Below are 23,228 nucleotides of genomic sequence, written 5' to 3'. Positions count from 1 at the left end.
CAAGCAAATACACAAAGAAAATGACGAATATTATGACCAGGTACAAAGCTTTCATCCACAGCCTGATGGAGTACTGCTCTCCCCTCTGGGCTGGTGCTCCTGCCTCTCACCTTTCTCGGCTTCACGCTGTGGAAACCAAGGCATTTAGGATCATTGGCATCTCCCGCGATGAGGCTGAATCTTTAGGTTTCTCACTCTCTTACACTGCAGACAGGTCGGTGGTCTTTGTCTTCTACCACCTAGTTTCTGGTCTTGCACCCTCTGCCCTTTCCGTGCTTTGACCTCCCCCGGTTTCTGCAGAGCTCACCAGGACCATCATCAACCCCCTTCTGATGAAACTACCTGATAGTCCGGGAGCCAACCGATCAAAATTAAAAAAAAAAATTGCCCGGTCTGCTATAAAATTTTTGTGTTGATTTTCATAAAGAGACACCCTTTGAGTATATGAAAACCAATGTTGGCAATGGTGAAACTCTTGCGCAACAACACAGTCAACACTTTTGCGAGCCCCCTCTGATAACAAAATGTTGGCAAAAGCGAAGATGTAGGATGGGGGTAGGGGTAATTCATATTGTCCTAAAATCATAACCACTAAACCTATATACACAAATGACCCCTCATATTAAAGAGGAGTTCATTTCCTATATCACAATTGGTGTAGATTTAACCTACCAACAATTGACAAGGTTATATGTCAAACAACAAAAGATTTATGCAACTCAGAAATGCTTGACTATCAATGGGGTCAGGAACAAGAACATACTTTTACATGCCATGGTTTTAAGGAAGATAAAATTAGAAATGGATTAACACAATATTGTGACATGAAACATCCTCTTCAGAGGAAGAGTCACTCTCTGAAACAACTCCACCACATGAACCTCTCTGACCAAGGCATATGCATGTCACTCAGCAAGGCACAGCAGCCTTTTGCATGAACATCAAGCTTTCAGACATTTGGATAATTTGCACATGCAAGACACAGTTTTGTCTATGTTTGGCTTGGCTGGCTTAGACATGAGAATTGGGACCAGTTTTCCATTGATAAGGGTTCTGCCAAATGTTGTGGCTGGGGGAAGTGCTCGGTCACTGAGATGTGCACGTCATACAGAAGCAATTGATACAATGCTCTTACAACAAGGAAGTAAAACGCATCTTCCGTTGCTGGCAGTGACCTAAGGTCTAATTTTGAAGAGACAAACATATGCTGCCTGAGGGTATCCAAACAGCTGAACCCTTTTGGCCATGCAGAGCAGTCCAGTATACTCTGGCCTCATCAATGACACATTCTGTTGCTGCCATTTCACTATCTCTTCCAAAATCAACAAGGTGGGGAAGGTTTCCCATCAGTCCCAGAGAAACCTGTGCCGCTCTTCTTTTTCACAGGAACACAGGCATCATCCCAACTGACTGGAAGAGGGGCCTTGTTGACCCTCTCTGGAAAGGGAAGGGTGATCGCCAAGACTGCAACAACCACCGAGGGGTGACGCTGCTCTCAGTGCCGGGCAAGGTCTTTGCTCGGATAATTCTCGATAGGGTTCGCCACCATCTGCTTGAGCACCAGCGTCCAGAGCAGTCAGGCTTTACACCAAAGAGGTCAACGATTGACCGTATCCTTGCACTTCGTGTCCTCACCAAACGCAGACGAGAGTTTCTGCAGGGGCTGCTTGCAGCCTATGTTGATCTCTGTAAAGCGTTCGATTCAGTGAATCGGGATGTCCTCTGGAGGATTCTTGGTCTTCGTGGGTGCCACCGAAACTGATCGATCTGATGTCTGAACTCTACTCTGGTACTGAGAGTGCTGTGAAGTGTGGTGGTACCATCTCTGACTTATTTCCAGTTGTTACTGGAGTTCGTCAGGGATGTGTACTTGCCCCCACACTTTTCAGCACTTGTATGGACTGGATTTTAGGAGGATGTCGGAGAGATCAAGTTGCGGTGCATCGTTTGGCAATGTAAAGATCTCGGACCTTGATTTTGCAGATGATGCAGTCATCTTTGCGGAGACTTTAGACATCCTCTTGGGGGCCCTCGAGGTGCTGAATGAGGAGTCGGAGCCGTTGGGATTACGGATTTCTTGGGTCAAAACTAAGATCCAGGCTTTCGGTGACATCTTGGATGCTGCTGTCCTGTCTGTGTCTGTTTGTGGTGAGGATGTTGAGGTCGTGGATAGATTCACTTACCTTGGCAGTGATATTCATGTCTCCGCAGGTTGTGAGCCGGAGGTCAATAGACGTCTGGGTCGGGCCTGGGGAGTCATGGATTCACTGGATCATGGGGTGTGGCGCTGCCGGTACCTGTGCGGGAGGACGAAAGTCCGAGTCTTCAGGTCCTTGGTACTTCCAGTCTTGCTCTATGGGTGCGCGACTTGGACTCTGACCAAGGATCTGAGATGGAGACTTAATTCCTTTGGTACCAGGTCTCTTCAAAAGAATCCTTGGCTATCGCTGGTCGGATTTTGTATCCCAGGAGCGGTTGCTGAGAGAGACTCGGATGAGATTTGTTACCTGCATAGTCCGTGAGCATCAGTTGCGGCTGTATGGACATGTGGCTCGTTTTCCTGACGCTGATCCTGCTTACCAGATTCTCTCAACGAGGGAGTCTCATGAGTGGAGGAGGCCAATGGGCCAACCACGTGCCTCATGGTTGCAGCAGGTTGACCATCATCTCAAGGAGATGGGGATGGGCCTGGCATCTGCCTGGGGGATGGCCAGACGGAGGCCCCTGGAGTACCGGCGGAAAGTGGACGCAGCGACGCGCTGTTCTGGCACATGCTCCCATACCTGACCTGACCTCTTCTTTTCCCCTTCTGAATGGGTAGCTCACTGTGTCACATCCACACAACACATATGTGCACAGAAGTGTAGCTGCGACATCAAGAGGATTTTCTGGTACTTCTTGCTCAACACTTCTACCAGCTCATGAATAGGTAGGTATTGATTCTGCCGTTGTATCCAGAGTTCTTGCAATGTGTTCAAGCAGCAGAAGTGATATATACACAGCATAATTATGTCTGTATCTGTTGCATGCACAACAGCTTGATGGTGATCAAGATATTCCACACAATATGCAAGATGAGCAATAATCCTTGTGTCTGCCTCTTCATGTTCTTCACAAGGTAAGTCCAGAACTGAACTTGATGCTGATGTGATGGAAAGAGTGTGACCTTTGTTTTCCATCATACCACCAAGAATGATGGTCACTCCATCCGGAATAGCTTCAGGACTCTCACAAAGGGAAGTGCCAATGAAGTTCTGAAGATTTCCTTTATTTCTTGGATTCTTCATGAGTAAATTCCAGTCCGGAATTTCTAGACTCTGGATGGTGAGAATTGTCTTGCCTGGTCTGTCTGGTTTCTCCTCTGCTGCTCATCACCCTTCAAAGTATGGCTATCATCAAAATCATACTGATCACCAATGATGTTGACACAGTTGCACATTTCAGGTTTCAACTGCAGGAGCTTGCGAAGATACAGCTGGGGAAGTTCACCAAATGTTTTTGCACCCATTTTTTGGTATTTATTTACAAATGCCATTGTGTCTACCAGATAAACTGTGTATAGGTCACTCTGTGGTAATGATGGCAGCTGTAAAACAACATCCTGCTCAGCTTCAGCAATTAGCACTGCCACGAAATCAGACTCGTTGCCTTTGCGCATTACAACCCCCTGTGCTAAGCGTGGATCAACCTCAAACAGGGATGATGGATAGTCTGTCCACTCATGGGAAAATGCAATCTGTCTTGTGACTGGGTCGGCATCTCGATAGAAACACAACACACGTGTAGTTGCAGTCTCATCTTGATAGATCCTGATTAAACTCTGTTTCCTTGATGGGTTTGATTTCTTCTGTGAGGAGAAAGTTACCAGCTTCAGTGGTTCAATCTTAATAGAGACCACCTCTTCTGCTTTCATAATGGCTTCCATGCCCTTAGCTTGAGCATGGACCAAGTCTTTTGAAGCATCCTTTCACTAGTTGCTCTATTGGAGCAGAACCACTTGGTTGTTACACTGGAATGGGTTTATCATCTGCTGGCATATCACTTTCTTGATCTCCTCAACATGCATATGTTCTTCTGTTGCCTGCTTCTGTGTTTCTCCATGATGAGTAGATTCCTGTTGGCCTAGATTAGCCATAGACTTTATGTTCTCTGATACAGCTGTGAGAAATGGTGCTGTCTTCACATATTTATCTCGAGCAGCTGGTGCCTGAGATATGCCTTTGAACAGAGATGTCTTCCTTCATTGTTGTATGTCTGCTCCAGGGCCATGTCACTCCAAACACCATTGAATTTTCCTTTGGAAGAGTGAACTGTGAAGTACCCAACCTGGATCCAGCAAACCTTAACCAAACTGTGTTCAATAGAGTAAGAGGATTTTGGGGTAGGGGTAACTTTGGTTGACAAAAATGTTAATTTTCTTTCTTTAAAAATTGATAGAACTCACTCAAATTTGCTGTTTTAATTAGCCATGGATACCATGTTCATATCACATTAAGAGAAATTAGTATTCTAATGCAGCATCTGCCTATGATAAGAAAAGTTCTAAAGGCCATCTTCAAAACACGTTATTTTTAAGGCATTTTTCACAAAATTATGTACTTTTACGAGGTTTACTTCCACAAAGGCAATTTTTTTTGTCATTTTACAATGCACTGATTGAATTCTTACATTTAGTTCACATTTATTTTTCATGAATGTGATTTTTTAATTTTTTTAGAAATTTTATTGACAATTGCTGTTTTATCAAATTTTTCAAATCTTCCTCAAATAAAAACGTCCGCCAAAATTTTTCGCAAGAGCTTATGAATTGCCAACATTGGTTTTCATGAACTGCAAACATATATCTAAACATCCTGGGGGTGTAAAATTTTATAGCAGAGGCTGTAAGGTCCAACCCTAAAACAGCCTCGTACACAGGTTGGCTCCCGGACTATGAATGTATGTTCACTTGTCAACTCCACTCATTCCTTCCTCTTTTTCCCCACCTGTGGAACCAACGTTCACATTCCTCTTCAAACTCATTCTGATTCAGCTGTCTTGATGAAAACCCTCCAGGTCATGTTAAACACCCCTCCTCCACCCCAATCCCACCACATTACAAGTTTCCTGTTTTTCCTTCTGTTTCCATCTTGTCCATCCCGTGTGTCCTCCCCTACCCCTCATTCCTCCCCACACCCATTGTTTTGTCCAAGTCTCCCTCTGTTTGTGTCGTGTCGTCTATCTCTTTCTCTCTCTCTCACTTTACTCGCTCTCTCTCTCTCTCGTCACTGTTGCATCCTGATCCGTTCAGTGTTCTGGCTCTTCCATGAACCTTGGAGGAAAAACTTTTAACACTCTGGTGATGAGGATGCTGCACCTGCCCACTCTTTTAAATGGTGAAGAATCACTTAAATTTTTTTTTAATAATTCTCGTCGACAGATCAGGATTCGGATCTTCACCAAAATCGAATCAGTTCGTCCTTGTCACACACCCAACCTGTCCACAACTTTGAGATATCCTGTGCACAAACAGACAGAACGCGGTGAAAACAAAACCTCCTTCACCTTCGATTATCTAATGAAGTGAATAAGACGATACATTTAATTAATGTAGATACAGCACAGACATGATGGGCCAAATGGCCTCCTCCTGCGTCTCAGATCCCTGTAACTTTTTCTTCTGTCGCCAACCCTTCGGCCGAAGAACCATCGCTGTGTGCAGTTCGTCCCTGTGAAGGGACCGGAGGCCTGTGACTGGATAATCATCATTCGGGGGGCCTGAAAGCGCAAATCTCATGTTTGTTCCACTCAAAAAGTGCTGTTTTTAAATCCTCGCAGCACAGGAAGGTTGCGAGAACGTTCGAGAATAACAAAGCAAAAAAAAAAAACAATCTGGAAACACGAACAAACCTGTGAAGCCGTTTGGAAAGCGGTAACGGAGTACTAGTACACCGCAACGGCTCGTCACGCGCAAACCGATGAGTTCCCGACTTTGAGATCTCGCGAGATTACGGTTAAACGAGACTCGGATCGTACGACAGCCCCCTACACGCGCCAATAATTTTATCTTCTGATAGACGATTTATAATATCTTTAAGAATGTGCGATATGTTTATTATGAAGAAAAGAAAAATTTACACATTCAACCATTTTGCCGACACGACGCGGCCTCGGACACCGTGCTTTCAAACACCGAGCAAGATATCGAGAGTGTTGAGGTGAAAATAAATAAACGATCGATAAAGCATAATAAGTAGATATTATAAGAGGTCGAAGCAAGAGAAAATAACATAATATACCTTTCAAACGGAAGCTGGGCACTGACAAACCGTGACGATGGGCGGTTCCGACAATCCGAATACGTCGTCATTTCCGCCGCTCTTGCACCGCCTCGTTTGTGAAGAAGATCATCAAGCTTAACGACACGTGTGCAGGAAACGGGGAGTGAGGGGAGCGGAGGGGCGGGGCCGGAGGCGCGGGGGCGTCACCCAACCAAAGGAACAGGCTGAGCGGGGACAAACCTGGTTTTTCCCTCCAAAACTCGTCACCACCCTTTGTGACGTCGTCGAGCCCAGGAAACAAAAGAAACTAGCCTTGATTACGGATCACTAAATCAGCCATCTAAGAACCTCCCTTCCGGTTGTTGTTGTTGTTGTTGTTGTTGTTGTTTTGTTGTTGTTGTTGTTGTTGTTGTTGTTGTTGTTGTTGTTGTTGTTGTTGTTGTTGTTGTTGTTGTTGTTGTTGTTGTTGTTGTTGTTGTTGTTGTTGTTGTTGTTGTTGTTGTTGTTGTTGTTGTTGTTGTTGTTGTTGTTGTTGTTGTTGTTGTTGTTGTTGTTGTTGTTGTTGTTGTTGTTATTATTATTATTATTATTATTATTAGTTTTCTTCACAGCATCGTGACAGCACAGTGTAGTTACATGTGTTCAAAAGTATCCAAACAATACAAACCACCATTATCATAACACCCTTCACTTTTAAAAAAAAAAACCCATTTTATTTTGACTGCATTTCACTTCTCCCTATTATGTGCCAGTTCAACCTCTCAAACTCGAGTTATGGTAGTCAGGTAGTGTCAGTTGGTAATTAAATATATAGTAATCTAGTACTCATCAGGCCAGATTAGATTTGTGGTTTGCTGCAGATACCATGTCAACAAAACCTGTCAAAGGGCTGTGGTATCGTAAAATACTCCAACACAACAATAATAATAATAACACAAAACCACAAAACAAGTAATAATAAACATGGCAACAGTTTAAATTGGCTTCCTTTTCTTATTCTCAAAGGATTTTACCTTACTTCATCACATAATCTTCAGTCCAGGCTGGAGGTCTGTGAATTCTGGCATCCTGGCCGACCGGCACGTGTTCTAATGTGTTTTACACTGGTGGTGCCGTGATGTCAGGAAGGAGTGGAAGCCTCAGCATCATCTCTTGCATTCCTTTGTCAGGTAGATGCTAAATAAGAAGCATTCCAGATCCATCCATCGGACAGTTTGTAGATGTGAGATCCTCATTGCTCCATAACTTAGAGAGGCGCTGAAAATTTGGATTGTCCTTTTCGGAGGATGCCAGGTTTCCTCAATCGGATGAAGGAACCACATTCAAAGTTCACATCCTTTGCTCCACGGCGTTTTTCGGTGTACACATTTTGCCTGTTCTGCTTCTCCTGTACTCTGAGCGCCGTGTCTTTGTGTGACAGTGTGTTGAGCTTTGGCATCTGCAAACCAGATACATGTGGCTTGGTGTGCATCTCTCCCCTATGAAGCAGTTCAGCAGGTGATCGCTGTGTTGTGGCATGTCGAGTTGCCCGGTATGTTTGAAGAAAGTCTGTTATAAATGTTTTCCACTCTATCCCTTCAATGTTAGCAGCGAGCAAGCTTTCCTTTAAAGGTCCCATGACACCCAAAAGTACAGAAATTGCATATGTATATATATATATATATATATATATATATATATATATATATATATATATATATATATATATATATATATATATATATATATATATGTCCTATAGGAGTTTTTAATCGTCATTTCAGATCTGACAATGTTTTTTCACAATACTCATTCTGTAAAATGTTAAATTAAAAAAACAAACCTCTTCGGGAACACCCCTAAAAATTCTCCTGAAAGGGGCGTAACCCACATGACGTCAATGACAGTATGACAAAAGCTGCACGTAAATTACTCGGGTTGGTGGTCGACGTGATTCTATTGGCTATCTGTGTGTTTCCACATTCGATTGGTTGACTCAATCGCTTCGTTCATTTCTGCTTAAAAAAAAAATCAAACATTTGGTTTTGAATAATGGATGACATGGACTTTGATTTGTCTGGTAACGACAGTGAGTATGAAAAAAATGAAGGATTTTGGTCTGAATCACATGGAGAATTGTCGGATTACGTAGTCGTGGGAGGTGAAGTTCAGGCAGCTGGAAATGAAATACAGCCTTAGCAGTTCGAGCCCGAAGCAGGACAAGCAGAGGAAAATGGGGATGAAATTCCCGGAGTTCATGATGATCGGGAGGACATCGAAGGAAGACTTGGCAATAAAAACTGGTGAGACTAAATCCTATTCGTAATTCAATAATGTAAATTCGACTTGCATATACTGCTCGATATCAGAAATATTTTAGTGAGGTGACATGACCAGCGCAGCGCAGCGGACATGTTTCTCCACGGCGAATGAATCACAAGCAAGGCCGGCGCATGTCATCGGCCGTATCTCTCCGCGCATAAAACGAAGCAATCTCGCTGTCCGGATACAATGAAAACTTGTGTGCAGAACACACCTTGTGACACAATTGTCTCGAGTAGTCCGATAAATCTGACGTTCTGTTGCATTTCTATTTATTTTATTCTTACTGTCGTCATGTAGTGCCAGTAGAAAACAATGAAGAAAAGAGAATAATAAAAGAAAGCTACGGCACGTCAGATTTATCGGCCAAGTCGGACGGACGACGGATTTATCAGACTAGTCGAGACTCTAGAGTTCACAAGTAACTTGTATAAGCATGCACACAATGTATAAGTCAATGTGTAAGAGCCCCGAGGGTATGAGGCCGTGAAATAGAACAGATAAATTTGTCTTTCATCGTTGTGCCAACATATTTTTCCCTGTTCATTTATTACAGCATTTTGGCTAAATGTTAATGAATAGCAAGCTAATGGAAGTAGTACCTTCACCTTAGAATAAACCCATGTATGTTGAGTGCAGCCATACCTGGCTTGCATGTATGTGGAATCGTACCCATCCCAGCAGGCTGGTTTCAACGAACAATTCAATGAGCTCCAAAATGTGGGTGCAGGTTTTTCACATTCTTTGATTTTAAAATTACCTCCTTGCGCCTTGAAATGATGCTATATTAATCTTTAGTATTTTACTTGTATGTCCCTGTAAGTTTCTTTTTTAATGGAAACGTTCAACAGTCACATTTTATATTTTGTGGACATGGTATAGCCCTTTATTGTGCATACATGTATTGGATTTGTACACAACTACAACAAAGTAGTAAAGGGATAAGTAATTGCCTCGTGATTGTTGTGCATACACGGCTCAGAAGCAGAATTTCTTTTCCGCGAAACAATCACAGGAATTAAGACGATCAGTGAGATAGCAAACACATGTGCACAATACATTAGTACGTACTTTATACGGTGCGCGACATCTAGTCAATCCACTCTGTGCGAGTCGCGTTCTGCAGATGACGTCAACGCTGCGGTTCGCTGAAGTCAACTTTTTTAAGGGGCGGGGCATAGCAAGTTGTGAAAAGCACTACAAATGTTCAAAATATTGGTCTAATTATCCCATTGTTGATTTTAAAAAAGAAACCTGGGTGATTTTTTCACTAGGAAGCTCAAGTTAATATATAAATGACCAGAAAGTTTGGAGTGTCATGGGACCTTTAAGCTTCTATTGAATTCCATCTAAACGTCAACCAAACAACAAAAATTAAAAATAGCTCGGATTCTCTCTTGTTTTCATTTTTGATATACATTAACATCCGATGTATGTTAAAATTCCTCTTTTTGGCCAATCCAAGCAAGCAAATTTTATTTCTGCGGGCCTGTGTAACATGAAACGGAGCAACGAGCATGAAGATTTCGCCACGTGCAAATTTCGACTATTTCCCCGCGTCAAATATGGAGACTTGTTGTCATTATTCCGAGAGGTAAGTAAACATATTATATATCAATATGATCAGGAAAAGTTGCTGCACACGTTTATGTTTGAGATGGCTGTTTAATTAATATGATAGTTGAAACCAAGCTTGTGCAACTATGAGATACATTTGAACTGTTGCTTTTGTGCGATTTTGTGATTCCGTCACGATTTCTGTTGTTATTTCTTTTGAGCTTCGTGATATTCAAGGCAGGCTAATCAAATACTAACTTCTCAGTCACATTTGCTCTACGGCTAGGATACGGTGGCCCTACCCCCCCCCCCTGAATTGACAGAAACGTGCGGCGGCCGCAGAGTTTCTGAAGTGGCCTCAGGGTGGCCCGAGGGCGTATGGCTATCTTTTACAGGCCATAGGGGTCTCCGTGGAATTATAGATTGGAGTTAAAACTTTTTTCATTTCTAGGTTGGCCGTAGCAATTCGAGAAGCCGTAGCCATGACGTAGATGTGTTCCACTTCGACCGTATGTAGGGCGTACGGTGGGCTTGCGTTATTCGTGCGGCTGCCATAGGCTCTTATCAATGAAAAATGAATTTTGCCAACCCCCAAAAAATTACGGCGGCCGCACTATTTCCACGGTCGCCGTAGGGTAGTTCTAAGGCGTCCCTGTGTTCACCGTACCGTGGCTTTGCGGTCTGTGTGACTACCTGCAGGCAACGCAGGGTCGACGCACGGTTCCCCTACGCCCGCCATTCGTCCTACGTACGGCCTCCGTGGCAGTCTGCGTCGACCGTGCGCTACCGCTAGAGATCGGAGTATCGGTGTTTGCCACACACATCATCACATTTCACCAGCAGCTCAGACCAGACACATCACCATTCCTCCAAAGAAGCGATCATACATATGATCATACATATGTCTCATATGACAGATGAGATATGATATACATATGAAAAAGAACTGGAATATATACCCACTCGTTACCGTCCGTCTGGCTGCACGTTCGCCTTAGGGCCCCCCTGCGGTCGCCTTGCGGGCACCTTGAGGCTACCTTGCGTCTGCCTTGAAAATTCTATGGCCGCCGCAGGGACGCCCTCAGGTCACCGTGCGACATCAAATCAAAGACCGTACGGCACCCCCACGTTTTCGGTCTCCACAATTTCTAAATACCCCATGCGGCAACCTAAAAATATAAACATATGTGACTGCTACATTGTGTGACCATGGAAATACTGCGGCCGCCCTATAATTGCGAGTGGCCGAAGATTTTTTAGACCCTACGGCCGCCGAGCCAAATGTGACTGAAGCATAAATAACCAATAGTACATTTGCATGCTTTATCGCCAGAAATTCAGACTTTTGTCATTTATGCCCCAGTCACGGCTGGTGAGCGTGATGGAATCACATTTTTTCCGTGAAGGGATCACGAAAACGTGACGGAATCACAAACCCTGTGCTGCTTTGGGATATATATATATATATATATATATATATATATATATATATATATATATATATATATATATATATATATATATATATATATATATATATATATATATATATATATATATCAAAGAATACACAGAGGAAACTTTCTTGCAATAGAAACAATGTAATGTGGTAATACAAAAAGGATGCTGGGGAGTTGAGCTGAGCATTGAGATGTGTCACAAATATATTGTTGTGGTTACCAAATTCGCAAACCACCATCCAGGTCCCTTAGGTGAGATATCTTGGTAAGTATATGTGTAGCTAGGCCCAAACCCGTTGTCTAGTGGGAATACATGTCATTGATGCGTGCTGTGACTCTTCAGGATAGCCGTTTTTCTTTTACTATCTTTATTTTGGACCAACCGCCATTGTTACCACCACCAACCACAACATCAACCACCCACCGCGGCGCCGCTTCACGTCACACCTCGCAACCGTCGCATCGCCACCGTTCTTGCGCCACTTGTGGGTACCGGTGTTGGACTCGTGCAGGGCGCGCGCCGAACAGCGTGTACAAAACCACGGATTTTCAGCTCCAAAAACGGATCAAAAACGACACACGCCCACTTTTGTTCCGTCCAATCGGTGAGCGAGGGGCGATTTGGCCCCGCCTCCAGGGCGTTGGAGGGCGGTCGCTATATGCAAATTTATGCATCAAAAAGCATTCACGCCCACTTTTTCTCGGGCCAATGGGGAGCGAGGTGAAAGGTCGAAGGCAGGGGGTCAAAGATGAGAGAGCGAAGCCACGGGGCTTATATAAGCGACCGCGTTCGTCAAGTCGAGAGAGTTAAGACTTCGCAGTCGGTGGAGTTGGGAAGAAGAAGCAAGAAGGAGTTGGTCGTCGTCGTCGTCGTCGTCATCGTGTGCGTTGGAGTCGGAGCGAAGAGGACGGAGCTGTGGAGAGGCGGCGAGGGCAGACGAGGGGGTGCTCGCGTCGTGCCGGGAGCTGCACACCAGGGAGGCCGACGGCGCGACCTGGTCGAGGTGGAGACGCTCGTCGCGGGACTCGAGGCAGAGTAGAAATCCTCCTTTCCCCCGAGCATCAGCAACCGCCTTCTGTTTCCCCCCGCGCTGAGATAGTGCGACCAAGGGGGCCCCTTTCCCACCCCCTACCAGACACTGTCCGCGAGGCCCGCGGAGTTGAGGCACCATCGCCGCTCCGCGTCTCATCACCAGACGGGTAGGCCCGACCCGGTGCGGCCTCAGGCCCGCCTCATCCTTGAGGGTTCTCTTTTCTTTTTCTTGGTTTTGGATATGTGTTGTCGGCGCCGTCTGTGAAGTAAAATTGTATAAGTGTTGCCGTGTGCTCGCGTAATCGGTATTAGATCTGCATTGTCGCATTTGCTTTTTGTGTAAAATTGCATTGTGTTTCTTTTCCTTTTCTATGTGCTTTTGGTGGAATTGAATATGTGTGCTTTCCGTTCATCGCGAATAAATGTGCTTTGTGTTGAACTGTTTCCCGCTTCGCTTCGTCATTTCTTTCAGTGAATCCTCATCTTGCCTCACGTAAAGCGTTCGTAGTGGGCTGAATCCGCCCCATAATTAATCGAACCGTCCGAGGTCGACGAATAACACCGCCGGTTATCCCGATAGTACGGAACGGGTCGCAGTGGCCCGTGTCCGAAGTCGACCTGCGGCGAGGTGCGATCGCCTGGTCTACCCTCCGTGTGGGTACTTCGGTAGGTCGAATTTGGCGAGCAACCCTATCCCACGCGGGGGCCGATTGGCTCGATCGCGGTGAGACCGAAAGGTCCACCCGTGACTGGTTCCCGGCGTTAGTCCGAGAGGGTCACGACTGGATTGTCCGTCCGGTGGGCGACGTGCCGCGATTCGAGTTACGTGGCCGTCAGCACGCCGGCGGGCGCGAATCCGTAACATTGGTGTCAGGTCGTGCGATACAAACCCATCGCCCTCCTCACGGCACTGGTAACGGAGAACAGGAAAACGGGCTCTCCTGTCTCCAGCTAAATTCACGGGAATCGGTCCAGGGGTGAGAGAAGCGACCCCCGATTCCCTCCAAATTACGAGCGAGCAAATTAACCCTTTAAGAGAAGCAAGATGGCGTCTCAAGGCGAGCGGGAGCCGGGGGTATTAGAAATGGATGTAGAATGTGTAGAATCCATGGTCCAGGATGGAATCCCCGAGCAGGAAATGTTGATTGTGCAGGAACACGGACTCGCCCAACTGAACCCAGAGCCCGAAATGGGTGCGGCAGCGGCCGCGGTGTATGACACCTCCCCTCCCCCTGTCCACCAAAACCCTTCCCCAACCCCTGCCGAAACTGCTCACTCAAGCGCACCCGACATGGCCCAGCTATGCGCCATGCTGGCGGAAATGACAGCGAAGATAAATGCGAACATGAACGAAAAGATGGATGCGAATACACAAAAGATGTATGCGAACACACAACAAATGAACGAAAAGATGGATACAAATACAAATGAAGTAAAAACGAGGATGGATGCGAATACACAGCAAATAAACGGAATGGAAGCAAACATGAAGGAGGAAATGAAAGAGCTACGGGGTGAGACGCAGAACATGGGCCGATGCCTGCAGGCGGGCATGAAGGCCGTGACTCGGGAGATAGGAATGGCGACTCCACGTGTGGAAGCAAACGAGCTGGAAGGGGGTGCAACGGCTGACAGGCCCGCGGTGGAGGCGGGTAAAAAAATAATTCGGGGGGCGTGTTGGGCGAGGGTCGTGACAGAGGAATCGACGGTGACCAAGAGGGAAAAATTAAATGGGGAGACCAAAACGTGTGAGACGAGACACGAGGTGACGACGACAGAAACTTATAAATGTATAGAGACACGGGAGACAGAAAAATAGAGGAGAGACTACACGATGAAGACGGGGTGAGTGACGCACACACACACACGGAGGTAGTGGAGGATAGTGAGGTTGAGCTCGCGGAGCGTGTCGGGACCCAGTGCGAGCACCTGGATGGCCTCCTCCAGGAACGAGGGGAGGGAGTATGCCCCCTTGAGGCGAGTCACGACCAGGTGAGTTCGGTCGTGCTTTGCGAGGTTGAGGGGACGGGTGCTGTGGACAGGTGCACGGAGAGCTTGGGGGGTATAGAGGCCCCGGAGACCCTTGTGGGGACACGAATCCCCAGTGTGGTTGTCCCTGTGTGTGTGGTGCAAGGTGTGAGTGCGTCCCCGTGTGTGGAAGCGACCCCGTGTGTGAGTGGTGTGGTGGCGATGGTGCCAGAGTACGTGCTTCCCAGCACGCCGTGTGTGGGTGAGGCACCGTGTGTGAGAGAGGCCGTGTGTGTGGATGAAACGGCCAGTGTGGATGAGGAACCGCGGTTGAGTGCCCCCGCGTGTGTGAGTGAAGGACGGTGTGTGGATGAGGAACCGCGAGTGAGTGGAGTCACGTGTGCGAGGGAGGTAGCATGCGTGAGTGAACGGCCGAGTGCAAGGGAGACCGTGTGTGTGAGAGAGCGGTATGTAAGGGAGATGTCGGTGGGCATGCGGGAGCACGCAGCCGCGTCTCCCGGTGTGAATGTAATGGTATGGAGTGTGAGCGTCGTAACACGCAGGTGTGCGTGGGTCGAATGGCGACGACGGCGACATGTGAGGAGAGAAAGCCGAGTAGCGGCTGTAGTTGTTTCGGGGACCGTGCCGGGTTCGCCCAGCAGTGAGCACGCGGTTCGTGCTGTGCAACGCACGAGACCACCACGTGCTCGCTTGCGAGAGTGAAGTCCCGGTCCGGAAACGCACGCGGTGGATTTGCCGATCCCGCGGACGGACAAAGTTTAGGCAGGATAACGGATTTGGACCGGACGGGCTCTCCACGCGATCGTGTGTGTTAAGCCCCAACGGGCAAAGCACATGTGTTCGCGTGGGGAACCCCTCGAGACGTGGGGCTTGTGTTTTTTTTTATGCGCACGGTGACGCCATGGCTGCACGTGGGGTTGGAATCCGGCAGGAGGGGTATCTCTGCCGGATGGTACCGTCCAAGGAGGGACGAGGAACACGTGCAGCTGCATGACGTCACGGGCAGGTGCAAAGTGCGCGAGCTCTGAGTTGCCGCGCAGGTGCTGCGCATGGAAAAAAAAACAAAAAAAAAAACAAGCCTCACTTTCGGGTGCACAGGATTCCTGGGCAAGGGGTGGAAGACCCCCTTCCCTAGGGGCACAGGATGGAAACTAGTTAGGGGGAAGGGTTAGCTTAGCTAGACCGGCTCCATGGGGCAGGGGTAAGTCCTCATGGGGCCCGTGGAATGGATTAGTTAGAGGGATTGTAGCGAGATTTAGGTTGGGAAATTAATTAATGAGAGTTAGGAGACAGTGACAGACTTGTGAATGTGTAGAGGGGACGTAGCTTAGCTACGTAGTGTTAAATGGAACGTGCTATAGTTTAAGGGATGACGTGGGAGCACGAGTTAGTTAGGGGGTGCAGATAGAAGGATGGCAGAGTTCAGTGGTGTGTGTGTTGAAGAGTTTGTGAGTGAAGTGGAAGCATGTGCTTGGTGAGTGAAGTGGAAGCATGTGCTTGGTGAGTGAGTGAGGCCAGCGGGTCTGTGTGTATGGAGTGAATGGGGAATGCATGGTGCGATGAGTGATTGGGGGGAGGAGTGACTCCCGCCCAAGGGACCCCGGGGTCAGTATAAAGTGAGTTAGGGGGTTAGTCAAATTGAAAAATGGAGGTCGTTTTGTTGTTGGTGGGAAAGTAGGCTCGAGACCCATTTGGAGGGGTGCAGGAGCCCTGTTGACGGGCTTGGGAGCGTGGCTGCGAAAGGTGAGTATCGCTGAGTGGGTACCCCGGGCACCAGGCTAGTTGGCCGCGGTAGGCCATGGGCCCATGGGGGGCCGGGATAGAGTAGTGGGCACGGGTGCGCCTGCTTGGTGCGGGGGCCCGGGGCGCCATTAGCCGCATGGGCAGTGTTGTGGGCATGGGTGACCCTCGGAAAGGGGCCCGGGAAGCCAGCCTGCCACGTGTGCGTTTCAGGGGAGGTGCCATGGGGGGCACTCCCCGGTGTTAGGGAGCTGGTAGGCTCGGAGGCAGTGTAGTGCCCGGGGGTGCCATAGCGGGAGATTCGGCAGAGGGTCGTGCCTGCCAAAGGGAGCCACGTGTCCCAGCCAGGAGACCGTGTGAGAGCACGGAGAGAAAATTGGGGGGCGAGGCCCGAAATTGTGAGGATACCAACACAGGCGACGGGAATCTGGGTTGTTAGAACCAATAGTTTAAGCGAGAGGCGCTTGTTGAAAGCCCCGGGGTAGTTTAACAGTTAAATGGATAGGGTAGATTAGGAGATGTACCCCTCCGCACCATCCATCCCCTCGCTGTCGTTGTGGGCCGCTGGACCCACTTGGTGTTAAGATCGCTGAACTCTGGGGAGGCCATTCCTAGGCTTCGTTGGGCCTCGACACAGGACGCTAGCTCTCCCTTGTTCCCCTCCGGGAAGGGAACGTAGGGGTTGGGAGTAGGCTAGGTGACAGGATAGGTTAGCCGAACAAGGACGATAAAGGGGGTTAGGGGACGATTTATAGTGGGGAAGTAAACATAAAAACAACAAAAAAAAATAAGTTGGGGCTAAATTGGGGTTTGACAAATTAAGGGAGTGGGTATGTACAGTGACAGGCAAAGGCGATAGGTGGGAGGGAGACAGGTAGGTAGGTCCGAGCCCGCCTTCCAAGTGGCCAGCACCACCGCACTCCCTCCACCAACCTCCACTGAACGGCAAAGGCTGGCCAGCTTCATCGGCTGGCCGTGTTTTACTTCAAGGCCTGTGCCGGCCCACTTCATCTGCCGGCTGGCTGTTTTTCTGCAAGGCCTGTGCCGGCCATTTCATCTGCCGGCTGTGTTTGCCTGCAGCGACCTTCTTCTGCGGGCTGTGTTTGCCTGCTCACCTTTGCCATGCCATGCCCACTGCCCATGTTCACCAGCCCCGTTCAATTTTTGCTCTGCCCCCCCCCCCTGTTCATTTCCATGTGCGCCAGGATCAGAAGGCAACAGTTTGCAAGCTGCGAGAACTGCCCTGTTGGCAGCTACAGCACGGGCCTGCAGTGGCGGCCCGTGCACCGTGTTTGTGTTCATCCATCCATTCGTTGTGTTCATTGTGTGTGCCACTTGAGCTGGCACGGAGACTACGTTTGTGCAGCCCGTGCACCGTTGTGGTTCACTGCGTTCAGTTCAAAAGGGAAGGCCTTGGACTGCGTGTGAGCAGCCAGCCACGTTCCCTGTCACCTGCATTGTTTTGAGCCAGAGACTGCATGCGAGCAGCCTGGCTCCCTGCTCACTGCTTTTCTTTTGCAGAGTCCATTGATCCTGGGCCATGCTTTAGTGTAAAATTTGTAAGTTAAGGTAAGATGCACTGTAAATATGAGTGCGCCCCCGGCATGTCTGTCTTAGCGCCGGCAATTTTATTTAAGTCGTCCGTGTGAGGGAGTTTGTTTAGGTAGTTACGCAGCCCTCAGGTTATTTATTTTGGGGACACGAATACCATGAATGTCGCACTCAGGGATCCGTAGGTAAAATGTACTAGGGGAAAACTACACATGATGGCACACGAAAATTTGACGACTCGGGACGAGTCTGTAAAAAGGGGAGGGGGTAGTGTTGTGGTTACCAAATTCGCAAACCACCATTCAGGTCCCTTAGGTGAGATATCTCGGTAAGTATATGTGTAGTTAGACCCAAACCCGTTGTCTAGTGGGAATACATGTCATTTATGCGTGCTGCGACTCTTCAGGATAGCCGTTTTTCTTTTACTATCTTTATTTTGGACCAACCGCCATTGTTACCACCACCAACCACAACATCAACCACCCACCGCGGCGCCGCTTCACGTCACACCTCGCAACCGGCCGCATCGCCACCGTTCTTGCGCCGCTTGTGGGTACCGGTGTTGGACTCGTGCAGGGCGCGCGCCGAACAGCGTGTACAAAACCACGGATTTTCAGCTCCAAAAACGGATCAAAACGACACACGCCCACTTTTGTTCCGTCCAATCGGTGAGCGAGGGCGATTTGGCCCCGCCTCCAGGGCGTTGGAGGGCGGTCGCTATATGCAAATTTATGGATCAAAAGCATTCACGCCCACTTTTTCTCGGCCAATGGGGAGCGAGGTGAAAGGTCGAAGGCAGGGGGTCAAAGATGAGAGAGCGAAGCCACGGGGCTTATAAGCGACCGCGTTCGTCAAGTCGAGAGAGTTAAGACTTCGCAGTCGGTGGAGTTGGGAAGAAGAAGCAAGAAGGAGTTGGTCGCCGCTCGTCGTCGTCGTGTGCGTTGGAGTCGGAGCGAAGAGGACGGAGCTGTGGAGAGGCGGCGAGGGCAGACGAGGGGGTGCTCGCGTCGTGCCGGGAGCTGCACACCAGGGAGGCCGACGGCGCGACCTGGTCGAGGTGAGACGCCGTCGCGGGACTCGAGGCAGAGTAGAAATCCTCCTTTCCCCCGAGCATCAGCAACCCCTCCTGTTTCCCCCCCGCGATGAGATAGTGCGACCAAGGGGGCCCCTTTCCCACCCCCTACCAGACACTGTCCGCGAGGCCCGCGGAGTTGAGGCACCATCGCCGCTCCGCGTCTCATCACCAGACGGGTAGGCCCGACCCGGTCTCGGCCTCAGGCCCGCCTCATCCTTGAGGGTTCTCTTTTCTTTTTCTTGGTTTTGGATATGTGTTGGCGGCGCCGTCTGTGAAGTAAAATTGTATAAGTGTTGCCGTGTGCTCGCGTAATCGGTATTAGATCTGCATTGTCACATTTGCTTTTTGTGTAAAATTGCATTGTGTTTCTTTTCCTTTTCTATGTGCTTTTGGTGGAATTGAATATGTGTGCTTTCCGTTCATCGCGAATAAATGTGCTTTGTGTTGAACTGTTTCCCGCTTCGCTTCGTCATTTCTTTCAGTGAATCCTCATCTTGCTTCACGTAAAGGGTTGGTAGTGGGCTGAATACGCCCGATAATTAATCGAACCGTCGAGGTCGACGAATAACACCGCTCGGTTATCCCGATAGTACGGAACGGGTCGCTTAAGTGGCCCGTGTCCGAAGTCGACCTGCGGCGAGGTGCGATCGCCTGGTCTACCCTCCGTGTGGGTACTTCGGTAGGTCGAATTTGGCGAGCAACCCTATCCCACGCGGGGGCCGATTGGCTCGATCGCGGTGAGACCGAAAGGTCCACCCGTGACTGGTTCCCGGCGTTAGTCCGAGAGGGTCACGACTGGATTGTCCGTCCGGTGGGCGACGTGCCGCGATTCGAGTTACGTGGCCGTCAGCACGCCGGCGGGCGCGAATCCGTAACAATATTAACCCTTATTGCGCCGCTGGCACAAATATCACTGCACATCAATTGTGGACGTTGGACCTTTCGGCCTGATCATGCCACCTGACCATGTAACCCTCACCTTACCTCCCGAGTTGCAGAATGCTACACCAGGTTAGTGACTCCGTTACATTGTGCAACAGTCACACTGCCATCCGTCGGTAAAGCATGTTACTTAATTTTGTACCTTCCTGGCTGTCGGCACACCAAATTAGAAAATCTACTCTTATACCTATCGACTGCTGTTCATTTAAAACCTCTTACTATTGAGTAAAATCGACGGTGTACTATTTCAGATCCGGGTTCTTCGAACAACGAAGTGGCTCCCAACGCTGGCCCCTCCCGTGCCACTTCTAAGCCGTCGACAAAGAATAAGAAGCTGAAGAAGGCGAGAAAGAAGAAGTCGTGTGTGACCAGACCACGGAGAAGAGCTGAAATCGATAGGGACGACCAGAGCAATGTACGTGGTCTGTGTGACGGAAACTACTGGGACGACGACAATCAGGATTCAGAGTCCTGGATCCAATGTCCGCTTTGTTCCACATGGTTCCATGATACATGTGTGGGGGTTTACGGAAGAGCGGGGGATAATTTCATCTGTGACGAATGTGCAGAATAATTACACTGGTTTACAAAGAAATTTAGGCACGCATGAAAATAGGTGTTCTAACCTAATTTTGGGGTGCTGATTTCAGATATGAAATCCATTTTCACTCATCACCTCTAATTTTTTAGATATGCATGTATACATGTACGTACATGTATACATATAGACCTTGACCCAAAAAATCTAACTTTTCTAAAAAATATCTAAAAGCAATAAAATATAGTTAGACAAAAATATCTAAAAAATATCTTAAAATATCAGAGAAAATCCTCTAGTGGACATGAACAAGGTGCTTCTTCCCCCTCTTCATATCAAGCTTGGCCTCATGAAGAATTTCGTGAAGTCCATGGACAAGGATGGCGCTGCCTTCCAACACCTGTGCACTCTGTTCCAAGGTCTCAGTTCTGCTAAGCTCAAGGAGGGCATCTTTGTCGAACCTCAGATCAGGGAGGTGCTGAAGGATGAGGTATTCGAGGAGAAGCTCACCTTGAAGGAACTGAGAGCATGGGAAGCATTTGTCAGTCTGCCATGGCTTCGTTGGTAACGCACGGGCACTGGATTACCAAATGCGTGTCGAGAAGTTGTTGCAGGCTTATCAGGATATGGGGTGCCGAATGTCTCTCAAGATTCACTTTCTCCACTCCCACCTCAACTTCTTCCCCTCGAACCTCGGAGCAGTAAGTGACGAACATGAGGAAAGGTTCCACCAAGATATTACTAAGATGGAGAGCAACTACCAAGGCAAGTGGAACCCCAGCATGATGGGGGACTTCTGCTGGATGTTCCTGCCTGACATCCCGAAGGCAAAGTACACCAGGTCCTCCAAAATAAACCTCACTTCTGACTGTCTGTAGTACTATGATGTGTGTATATGCTTATATCCAAGTAATAGTAATATTTAGTTCTGTCAGTGTTCTGTATCTATGCTTTGTTTCATTCTGTAATATGCCATTTGAATATATGACATAAACACATTATCCATCTATAATTCCAGCAATCTCTGTGTGTGTGTCTGTCTGCTTGTCTGTGGCCGCCGTTTCTCGACGACCGCCGGTCCGATCTCATTGAAACTTGCCAGGAATATTGCCGGGGACCCGCGGATGTGCCTTTTCGAGGTTTGATATCGATCGGACGAGCGGTTCCCAAGTTACGGCCATTTATCTGTCGACCAATGACAAGACACGGTGCTTTGACGTCACGAATGACGTCACAATTAATGTTTATTTATTTATTTATTTATTTTTGCACAATTGACGGTCCGATCTCATTGAAACTTGCCAGGAATATTGCTGGGGACTCGCGGATGTGCCTTTTCAAGGTTTGATATTAATCGGACGAGCAGTTCCCAAATTACGGCCATTTATCTGTCGACCAATATCTGCAAGAGAAGGGGACGGGAGAGGGGGGGATGAGAGTGGGGGCGAGAGAGAGGGGCGAGAGAGGAGTGGGGAGAGAGGAAGGGCGAGACTAGGGGGGATAGAGGGGGGCAAGAGAGGGGGAGAGAGAGGGGCGAGAGAGGGGGGAGAGAGAGGGGCGGGAGGGGGGGCAAGAGAGGGAGGATAGAGGGGGGCAAGAGAGGGGGAGAGAGAGGGGCGAGAGAGGGGGGGTGAGAGAGAGGGGGCGGGAGGGGGGGCAAGAGAGGGGGCGAGAGAGAGGGGGCGAGAGAGTGGGGGTGACAGAGGGCTGCACATACTGGCACTCACCTCCAGGCACTCACCTACGAGCACGCACCGACGGGCCCGCCCCTACGGGCCCGTACTAGTATTATAAATATATGCATTATAATAAAAAAATGGGATATGTGAAAGCAAAAAAACTAGAGGTGATAGAGCAAAACCGTTTAGAAATTTGAATTCAGCATATCAAAATTAGTCAGAAACACCTATTCACATGCTTGCCTTAGAAAATTTGTTTTTTTGTAAACCAGTGTAATTGGTGCTCATTTCTTGTAATAAATATAATGTTATTGCATTAACATAATAACGTAATTTGCATATATAATATAAATATATATTATGTATTATTGTATATATATTATTGTATATATCTTCTTCTTCTTCTTTCGGCTGCTCCCGTTAGGGGTCGCCACAGCGGATCATCCGTATGATCCGCATAGTGATTTGGCAGATGTTTTACGCCGGATGCCCTTCCTGACGCAACCCTGGTCACCTCTTACGACACAGGGATATGGTACACCTATTTTAACCGGGGTATACACCGGCCCAGTATACTGGTACTCATTTCGCCGACCTCGGAAGGATGACAGGCTGAGTCAACCCCCTGGTGTATTAATTCAGTGGCTCAACGGGGCTTGAACTCAGGACCTTTTGGATCCCAAGCCGCTGCCCTAACCACTGCGCCAACACCAGGCTATATTATTGTATATATGTATTATTATTATCTAATATATTATTATATTATATATAATATTATATTATTATATATAATAATAATATATTATATTATATATAATTATATATTATTATGTATTATTGTATATATTATTGTATATATGTATTATTATATAATATATTAGATTATTATATATAATAATAATATATTATATTATATATAATTATGTATTATTGTATATATGTATTATTATATAATATATATTATTATATTATATTATATATAATATTATTATATATTATAATATATTATATTATATATAATTATATATGCATATATAATTCACATAATTTGCATTAATATTAAGTTACATATTATTTGCCAAACGGTTTCGTGAAACAAGACA

General features: G+C 47.5%; 1 protein-coding gene across 5 annotated transcripts in view; it reads right to left on the bottom strand.

The window, feature by feature from the left end:
* The window catches only part of LOC147022653 (uncharacterized), a 67,635-nt gene that overhangs the window by 33,226 nt on the left and 11,181 nt on the right, over window positions 1–23,228 (bottom strand). For 2 of the 5 annotated variants that reach the window (XR_015059833.1, XM_085887415.1), the window contains exon 1: window positions 5,890–5,996. The exons of 1 other annotated variant lie outside the window; for it this stretch is intronic. The gene's annotated coding sequence lies outside the window, so the exon portion shown is untranslated. Of the gene's footprint in view, window positions 1–5,889; window positions 5,998–6,278; window positions 6,419–23,228 lie in introns of those variants that run through there. 2 more of the 5 variants (XM_085887413.1, XM_085887411.1) reach the window with 2 other exon arrangements.

The sequence above is a fragment of the Eptatretus burgeri genome, chromosome 7 (assembly GCF_056783735.1).
Source record: "Eptatretus burgeri isolate ZD-2024b chromosome 7, Ebu_testis_v1, whole genome shotgun sequence".
NCBI lineage: Eukaryota > Metazoa > Chordata > Myxini > Myxiniformes > Myxinidae > Eptatretus > Eptatretus burgeri.
Note: the sequence above shows the minus strand (reverse complement) of the source record. Positions and strands in the feature narration are given on the sequence as shown.